This window comes from Propithecus coquereli, unplaced genomic scaffold (genome assembly GCF_000956105.1).
Source record: "Propithecus coquereli isolate 6110/MARCELLA unplaced genomic scaffold, Pcoq_1.0 Scaffold8, whole genome shotgun sequence".
NCBI lineage: Eukaryota > Metazoa > Chordata > Mammalia > Primates > Indriidae > Propithecus > Propithecus coquereli.
Genome location: NW_012154173.1, coordinates 953,556 through 963,506, shown reverse-complemented (window position 1 = coordinate 963,506; position 9,951 = coordinate 953,556).

Below are 9,951 nucleotides of genomic sequence, written 5' to 3'. Positions count from 1 at the left end.
CCATGAAATTGTCTCCCAGTCTGTCCACAGCATATCACATTAGAGAAAAACAACAACAACAACAACACTGGTTTGGAGAATAAAGAATAGAAGAAACAGTTTTAAAGATAGGTAAATGTTTGGGTGGAAAATAAAGTAAAAATAAGAGAAAAAACACTGGAAATACAGAAATAAAAGAAGTTTGAAAGGAAGGAGCAAAAGGAACATGTACTAACTGAATACCAGGCAGATAGGTGCTTTACACATGAGATTTTCTTCTTAAGAAGGTTGGAAAGATAAAGAAGGCTCAGAGATGAGGAATAATTTGTCCAAGAATATACGGAAGACACGGTCAGAATTTGAACTCAATTCTGATTTTAAAGTCCATTGTTCTTTCTCTTACAACATTCTGAGAAAAAAATTCCATGTCCCCAAAAATAATAAAAAAGAAAATTTATTTCTCTGAGATTCAGAGAGCGGAAAAATACCTGTATTTTTGTCCTCTGATTTCTCTAGCTTTTCACTGACTTCTGAAGACTAAAATAACTCACCACTGGCTTCACCACACTCTAAAATCTGTACCTAGCACAGTGAGGCTTTTGAAGCAGACTCAAAAACCGTGGCATCATTTATAAAGCAACCCTAATTTTGCCTCTTTTACAACCTAAAATAACTGATACGGAGTTGCATCTTGAGGACTACGCTCAGAAATCCCTATCTTGGTGCTCACCTTACAGGAAAGGGGAGAGCAAGGGAGGGGAAAGGACCCATATAGTTTCTGCTGGTTGTTGTTTTTTCTGATAAAAGCATTGAAAAATTTTTTTGAAAGGAGTCTACTTTCTGAATTATACAAGTACCTCCTTAGAGTTCTTCAAGAATTATTTCCAAACTTTTTTTTTCATTCTTACTCCCATTCTGCTCTTCTAATGTTAACAAAACTAGATGTTTTCAGCTGCATCTGCTTCCTGCCATAAAGGCTCTAGCCATCATACCTTCACTCCTAAGAGCACTACACTAATAAGACTACCAATTCACCGGGACCATTTCAAAAGCAACCCTCTGTTCTAGGGATTCTCCATCCAAAATTCACTATTTGTTTAATGATCCAATAGATGTTTGCTGAATATCTATTATATGCTATACACTGCACCATGGGGAGGAAAACCAGGTCCTGGTCACACTTACTCTCTCATAGAAAGTCAGATATTAAGCAAAAACTCACTGACTACATGCGAAATCACAAGTGTAATAATAAACACTATAGAAGAGAAGTGCAATGAGAAGCATGTAACAGGAGAGCTTTCACCTGCACTTAGGCAGCAGATCAAGTTTCCCTGAGGACATGATTAAACCAAGATAGGAAGGAGAAGTGAACAGGTATTACCTGACACAACCGCAGGATGCCTGGTACATGAAGAGTAACTGAAAGGCCTAAGCATGACAGGTCAGAGATCAAGGGAAACAGGGAAGCTTGAGGCTCAGGAGGTAGTAGGGACCATCCCTTCCAGGGCCTTAGAGAGAGGATTCTGATTAGACAGCCTTGAAGAAGCACTTCATTGTGGCTACTGAACAGAATGGACTGGAGGGTGGAGGGAAGGGCAGAGAGTGGGTGTGGGTAGAGAGTCAATTTAGATTCAGGATGCAGAAGACCAGAGGAGACCTGATGGTTGGCTTAAACCTGCCTGGGGAGGCAGGGAGTGTTATTGGCAAAGAAGTTAAGAGAGTCAAGAGACATCTGCTTTGGGAGAACACTGGGGAGACTTAGTAAGTGACTGGCTGTGGGCTATGAGGAAAGGAAGAGCTCAGGGATGCCCAGATTTCCCATTGTGGCAATTGAATGGATGATGGTGACATCTACTGAAACAGGGAGCAGCAGAGAAGACTAAAGATTGGGATTCGGTAGAAGGTTGGAAGATCAAGAGTTTAAATAGCAGAGGATGAGGGGCCTCTGTGAATTCAAAAGGAGATATGTCAATTAGGCAGCTGAACACACGCATCCCCAGCTCAGACTGAAGCTATAAATACATGAGTTATTTGAGTAGGCAGCAACTGCAGCCCTGAGTCTGGACTTCACTGGACAGGCATGACTGACAATTGTGGAGAAATGTGATCCCACGGAAAGCATAAATGATCTAAAACTAATAGACTGAGTGGGGTACACAACAAGGCCTGTCTCTTCTTGGCCCCTCTGGGCAGCATTCCTCTCTCCAGGGTATGGCGTAGGACCCCTTCTGAAATGGGGGTCTTAGGACGTACAATCAGATAAGATAGGTCAGAGAATTTCTTTATGGTCAGCTCCAAGACAGAAAGGCTGGGGAAGATTCTTGCCTTAGGGAGAAAAAGGGGCAGGTGAAAGAAGGGCAAGAGAAGGTCAGAGAGAGAGATTCCATTTTCTGAGGCCTGCAGCACCCAACGTTTTAACTACACATTGTAACACGAGCTATGAGAGTTACGAGCCTGGAACCGTGGATGAAATCCTATACATAAATCACAATATCACAACTAATATTTCTTGATGGTAAGGGGCCATAGTTTTACTCACTTCATTTTCCCAAAGACATAAACACATGAAAGTTTCCAACCGTGCCTGTTCTGGTCACAGCCTTCCCAGCAGTGGGAGCCACGCGACCTTCCTCTCTGTCCCCTGTCCCCAGCAGCACAAGGGCGCATAGGACGAGATCTGGGGCGCTGCCCCATCACTGAAAGTGACTACCTGACCCTGGGAATCTGCCAGGTCTCTTTGAGCTTCTTCGGAATTGGGAAAACTAAAAGGGGGCGATTATTCTACGTAAATTGCCACAGAGTTAGGATCGCGTGGGCGAAACCGCTACACAAACATCAGGACTGCTCTTGGCGCCCCTCGACAAGAGCTCCGGATACACCGCGGGGCAAAGGTCACCCAGATGCGGCCTCCGCCCCGGCGCCGACCCGCGCCGTGCCGACCGCCCTCGCCCTCGCCCCTCCAGCCCGGGAGGGGCCGCCCCGCGCCGCCCAGACCCACAGAGCCCACTGAACGTGGAGAGGGCGGCGAAGGATAGCGGGACCATACGGTCTCACCTCCAGTGCAGCGCGTCCTGCTCGCCTGATGCCGGCCGCTATCCCGGGGTCAGCTCCGGGAGGAGAGGGGCTGCCCCGACAGAAAGTTCCACCTTCTTATGCCCCATCAATGAGGGGCGTGGCTGCCGTGGGCCCCGCCCCCTGCTGGAGCCCAGCCCCCAGCGGCCCCCTGAGAGGCTTTGCCTTGCCTGGCTGGGTCCTGACCTGCCTGGCGCATCAGATGCCGCCTCTTTTTTCTCACTTCTGGCTCTTCTTGCTTTCTCCTGCTTGTCTGTTCTATTCTGATTTTTTTTTTTAATTTCTTTCCTCTTTATTTTGCCCATTTCTTCTTTGGTCTTCCATTCATTCACGTTTCCCATTTCCCTTTCTCCGTTTCTCTCATTTATTCCATACTGCTATTTTGACAAAGCACCAATTGGAGTTATGACTCCAGGTGTGCCGCTTTATTTGCCAGACTTATACTAGGTAAACCTATACGGGGGCTTTCTTTCTTTCCTTCCTTCCTTCCTTCCTTTCGTTCGTTTTTTGTTTTTGTTTTTTTGATAACTGATAATCCAAAACCAACTGCCCTATTTCCTTTACATACCATTTATTGAGGACTTACCATGCTTCAGGCAATTCTGTTTTTACATGCATTATTTTACTTAAAGGTTGCAACAGTTCCATGAGGAAGGTATGATTAGCTTCATCATACAGACGAGGAAAATGAGGCTCAGAGAAGTTAAGTGATTTGTCCTTAGGTCACACAGCAAGAGCAGGAAGTAAAACACTGTGACTCCAGAGTGGTGGCTCAGAAAACAGTACCCCAGAATGAAGGCCTCAGAAGCAAAAGATTTCTCTAACCTTCTCCCATCCTCCCGTCTCCGGCCCCCTCAGTCTCTCCCAGGGCCAGCCACAGAAGCAAGAATTCCTCCTCCTTAAGGCGGGTCATAGAAAGAAGAACCCCTATTCCCCAAAGCCAGCCATAAAGCCTTAAAATATTCCTCTAACTTTCCCCCTGTCTTTCTGTGTAAAAACTGACCATAAAGAAATTATCTAACCCATCTTTTCTGGTTGTAGGTCATAAGACTCCCCCCATTGCAAAGAGTGTCCAGCCCAATACCCAGAAGGAAGGAATGCTGCACAGAGAGGCCAAGAAGAATCTAAACAAACAGGCATTTCTGGGTTTTTCCACTCATTAGATTATACCCTTTTTGTCCATCATATTTTAACATGACCATCTGTACTTGGTTGAATCTAAGCATAAAAATGGACTCTTCCCCCTGTATGTTTGGGTCTGCATTCTGAAGGCTCCCAGGTCACATAAAACTATGATCACATAAACTCGTTTCCTTTTCTCCTATTAATCTGCCTTTGATCAGTTGATTTTCAGCAAACATTCAGAGGGCAAAGGGGTATTTTTCACTTGGCCACTACAGGAGTCCATACCCAGAGAATATATGGCTTCAGGAGGTTGCATTATATGAGGTACAAGGACTAGTCTATGGTCCTTAAAATATTTCCTCTTCTTGAAAGAGTGGCATCATGATGTGTGTGTGTGTGTGTGTGTGTGTGTGTGTGTGTGCGTGTGTGTGTATATATACATATATATCATAATGCAAAAAGGCTTGCTCACATATAAGATATCCTAGCCATGACAGGACCAGGAAAGTGAGTTATTTGACTCTTTGTTTATGAAGTGATTGTTTCCTTAGTTTAATCAGAAGACAAGATATTAAGGCAGTAGAATGATGCCTTGTCTGTGACCACAATACTCCTCCAAACCCTCTGTAGCCTTATTCACTCCATTCTACCCCCCATCCCCTGCCTGAAACACTGAGGGTGTCTACACCACCACGTATCTTTTGGTCTCTTCTCTCTAGCTTTTTGTCAGTTTAGCCATGTTTGCCCTTGGTACTCTCTGAACTGCTCTATATAGGCTTCTCCCTAAGCTGACCTAAATCCTACTCTTTATTCGTGATCTGGCTCAGGCCCCTTCCCTTTGAGAAGCCTCCTTGACCACCAGGACCTCACTAATCTCATCTCCTTGCATTCTGCCAATACTTGCTTGTTCAGCAGTATTGGATCTTGTTTCTCTCATGTGCTACTCCACTTTCTGCAAATACCAAACTCTAGGGACAGTATCAGAGTGCAGAGCATAAAACTTGGCATCTAGTAGGAGCATAATACAAATATAATTTTATTATTAACATAATGATTTTCCCTTCAAAAAAAGTTGGCACCAACATATTGCAAATGAAACAGTTCTCAAAGATGAATGACGTAAACTGTGAACCCAATTCTCACACCTCACAAAGAACAAAAAATTTGTCTTTATTGTTTTAAAGAATGATGCCTTAGGTGTCTGATTTGGATACCACTATTTGCCTATCAAACAATATTTTTGTTTACTTGGTTTAAAAACCAAGCCTTCAAAAACTAGTTTTCTGGTTCTTCATTGTGAATCATCTTAAAATAAAGGTCTTGCCAACTGCATGCTGGCAAATGTTGATTTGTAACCAAAGTAAATTTTCCAGGCATGTGCAGAAATTTCATCAGTCATCTTTAATTCTTTTGTAAATGAACATGGTCCCACTGATTTGGCAAAGCTGCTAAATTAGTGTAACCAATTTGAAGTAAGATAGATAAAAGATCAAATATCTATTTTTTCAAGTTAAAACCATTTCCAGCTTCCTTTGTCAGATGTGCAGGAAGTCCAGCTTTTTCTAGAGGCCTCAGCTGCTACTTCACAGTGGTTCTCAGGTAACTCAGTTTTCTTCAGTCCAAAGAGGCCGTTCTGCTTCCAAATGCCTTACTGAAAGGAAATGAAAACTCTGCCAGTGCACAGGGAAGTCTAGTGTTCAGATGTGGTCATGGCTGTGCTGCAAACTGGTCCCACACAATCCAAAAGATCTTTTGTCCAGTGCTGTGAAAGTAGTTCAGATGGCTGCAGAGACCTCAACACATGATGTGTCTGTCTTGGGTTCCCAAAGGGGCAGTTTTTTAAGCTATAGTCACATCTACAGCCATTGCTCCCAATCCCAAAGAACATCGGGGACAGGTTCTGGCCTCAGCCACATACTTTGCCAGGGCGAAATCTGCTTCCTGGCATGATATCCATCCCATTCTTCCCTAATGGTGAGTTCTCTCTTGGAGGCCTTCATATCCTGTCCTGTCAGCTGACTCCTATCTATGAGAAGGTTCTAATTAGGCTACACCTCAAAATGGAGGAGGTGAGATCCAATGCTCCTGACACCTCCGCAGACACCCGACTGTACAGGAGGGAGTTCTGGGGAAGGATGGCCTTTGTCAAGCCACAAAGTGGTCAAGCCATTCTTCCCCATGGGCAATTGTAGCTAATTGCCCTGTATTTGTATAATAAAGAAGGATTACCAAGGGCATCCCTTCTCCAGAAATTGTGGGCATCTTTCTAACTCTATTTAGTCTTTGGAATAGACTTCTTTAAATGACAAATCCTTTCACTAAAAAAATTTCAGGTTCTGAATGCAAAGACTTTCTTAGTTAATAGTTAATTATTGAAGTGAATTTTGATTAAAAATGAACAAATTTACATGCATAATGTGCAACTGCTCAGAAGTGAAGTGTCCAGGATACCTAATAAGATTTTGTGCTTTGATAAAACATAAATTGGAGTTGCAGACATTGATTCTGACATGCCCCCATAATGCTAATACCTTTCAAAGGTACAAGAATATATATTATATATTTGCTTTTCTTTGAACAGTATATCACAGACTCATCCCTCTTAAGGGTTAGAAAGAGACTTTAAAAAAAAAAAAAACTGGCCTGAGCAGTCTACCATGACTGTGTAAAACACTCATGACTGTGTAAAATAGTTGGGGTGAATTCAACCGACGAGGCAGTCTGATTTATGCCTCTCTTTCTTTCTAAATAAATAAATAAATAACCTGGGTCACTTCATCCCCATCTAAATTTTCAAACAATTTTACTATGCAAAATCTATCTTCCCTGATACATCTATAAAAGAAATAAAATATATTCCAATTCCATCCATGCACTTTCAACTGCTTCACAAGTTATAACATCATTCACCTATGCATAGAGTAACAATAATAGAACCTACTATGTGTTAGGATTTTTTTGGAGGACGTTGCTCATCTTAATTTATTTAATTCTCAGAAAATACTGTGAGGTAGGTACTCTCATTACCCCCACTTTGCACATGAATTTGGGCATACAGGGATTAAATAACGTGACCAATGTCGTCGCCCAGCTGGTAAATTGACAGAGCCCAGGCATAGTCTGGCTCCAGAGTGTATGATCCTGACCTTTATAAATATTACTAATTAATTAATTCAATCAATGTTGAATGAGCCTCTACTCTGTTCAATACATTGTGCAAAAATTGTAGGATTTTCAAAAATTTTATAGGGTCCTTGCCCTCAGGAAGCTTCTCGTTTGCTTGTTGCCCTAATTAGAATGCAAAAGCAATGTGGTTATTCTCATCTACCTGAACTTTCTTCTCTTTGCCCAACCCCCCTGTCCATGGTGCTAGGTCCTAGGATTTTAAACCAAAATCACGGATTTACAGAATTAAGCAAGATCTTAAACCCCAGTTGAATTTGTTTATTTTACAGATCTGAAAACTCAAGTGCAGAGAAGTGACTTGTTTGAGGTCACAAAGTTAATAATAAAATACAACTAGAAAGGTAGTCTTCTGTTTCCCAAGAAGTAAAATATATTTATTAAAATGTATGTAAGTTAGGCCGGGCATGGTGACTCACACATATAATCCTAGCACTTTGGGAGGCTGAGGTAGAAGGATGGCTTGAGGTCTGGAGTTTGAGACCAGTCTGAGCAAGAGTGAGACCCCGTCTCTACAAAAAATAGAAAAATTAGCCGGATGTGGTAGCACAAGCCCGTAGACCCAGCTACTCTAAGCTGAGGCAGGAGGATCGCTTGAGCCCAGGAGTTTGAGGTTGCAGGGAGCTATGATGATGCCACCTCATTCCAGCTGATGTAACAGACTGAGACCCTGTCTCAAAAAAAAAAAAAAAAAAGGCTGTAAGTTACATTTGTACAAATTTAATTCTATTTTATATGCCTAAGTGGAGATTGCTGTCTGAAGGAGTAAAATATTCCACAAAGGCAATTATCATTTTAGAAATCAAATAACCATCCACCATCATGCCAAACCAGGTCTTTTATAAATCTTGGTAATCATATACTGGATTTGATGATATCAGACAAAAAGAACTTTGGTTGTCTTATCAGCTGGCAAAGTAAACAAAAATTCCCTGATACTATGGGGAAGATGCTGAATAACGTTGATAGAAAAATGTTGAAAGTTTTAGGCTCCATCCACAGTTATGAGATTGCTATTTCAAACCAGCAGCAGATATACCATGGTTGACAGTTTAAACTCCCATAAAATAATAATAACAGTTAACACTGTGCACTTACTATGTGCCAGGCACTCTTCTAAGCACATTACATGCATGCTCTCATTTAATTCCCGTACAGTCTGATGGAGTTGACACCATTGTCTTCATTTTTTTAAATGAGGAAACTGGACTGTAGGGAGATTAGGGAATTTGCATACAATCATAAGGCTAGGAAATAGGGAAAGCAGGATCATTTAGAGCGGTATGTCCTACTGTTGATGCCCACATTTTCTTTGTATAAGAGTGTGGACTAGACCTAGATACTAAAAATTTCCAGTGAAAATTCAAAAGTAGTATTAAAAAAGCATATTATTCATTTGGGCCCTAGTCTGTGCTTCAACACTCTATTTGAATAAACACATAGAGAATATTGTGCTAGACATTATGGGGAGTATCAAAATGAATAAATATAACCTTTATGCTCAAGGATTTACAGCTAGATAGGAAGAATACTACAGGAACACACACAGTTGTGAAACAAGCCAGGTTGGCTGGCATGAACTAGAGCATATTCATGACATACCAAGTCGTTTGACTGCAGCAAACGCTGTGCTTAAAAAGTGGGCGAGGAGATGAAACTAGGAAGCTAGATTAAGATCAGACAGCAGAGTGTAATAAATGCCTCACTAAAAAATATGGACTTTCTTTAGAAGGCCAAAAGGCTTGGTCGCAAGGAAATTCCATGGTCAAAGTTAGCCATCAGGGAGATTACTCTAGCAGCGGTTAGAGGTTGACACCGAGACCAGAAGGCAGTTTAGAAAGGCTAAGGGAAGAAGCGACATAGTGCAGAACAAAAGGGTAGCACTGGGAGTGGGGAGGAGACTAATAAAAAGATATTATAGGGCATGTTCCATCAGAAATAGGTCAACTATAAAAAATAAAAAAGGACAGAAGAAAGAAGAGGGAGAAGAACTAACCCACGTTTCGAGGTAAAGGGTAATAATGTCTTTGGTGGGAGATGTGGAAGATAGGAGGAAGTGCAGCCCTGAGAGCAGACATGCTACATTTACTTTAAGACATTGATTTTGGCCTAGCATGGTGGCTCAGCAGTGGAGCGTGCCTGCAGTCCTAACTCAGGATGACCACTTGACCTCAGGCATTCGAGGTTGCAAAGAGTTATAAGCATGTGACTGCACTCCAGCCTCTTAAAAAAAAAAAAAAGACACATTGGTTTTGATGAGCCAATGAAAGGTCCAAATAGAAATTTATACAGTCATTCACCGAGCGAGCAGTTACCAAATGTCTGCTATATGGACATCCCTTCCATAAATGCTTGTAATCACTACAGGAGGAGTTTTCTAGTGCTTCTTCTCACTTGAGACCATAATAAAGTATAATATACCCATCCCAGTCTAAAAAGATTCCCAAATACAGTTGAAAAGTTGTCTCCTTCCTTTGAACTCCTGTATAGTATTTTACCACCTGTACCACTCATGAGGTGCTTAGCACATATGATTACATACGTATCTATATCTAACTATACATATTATGTTACTTTACAAACTCTGCA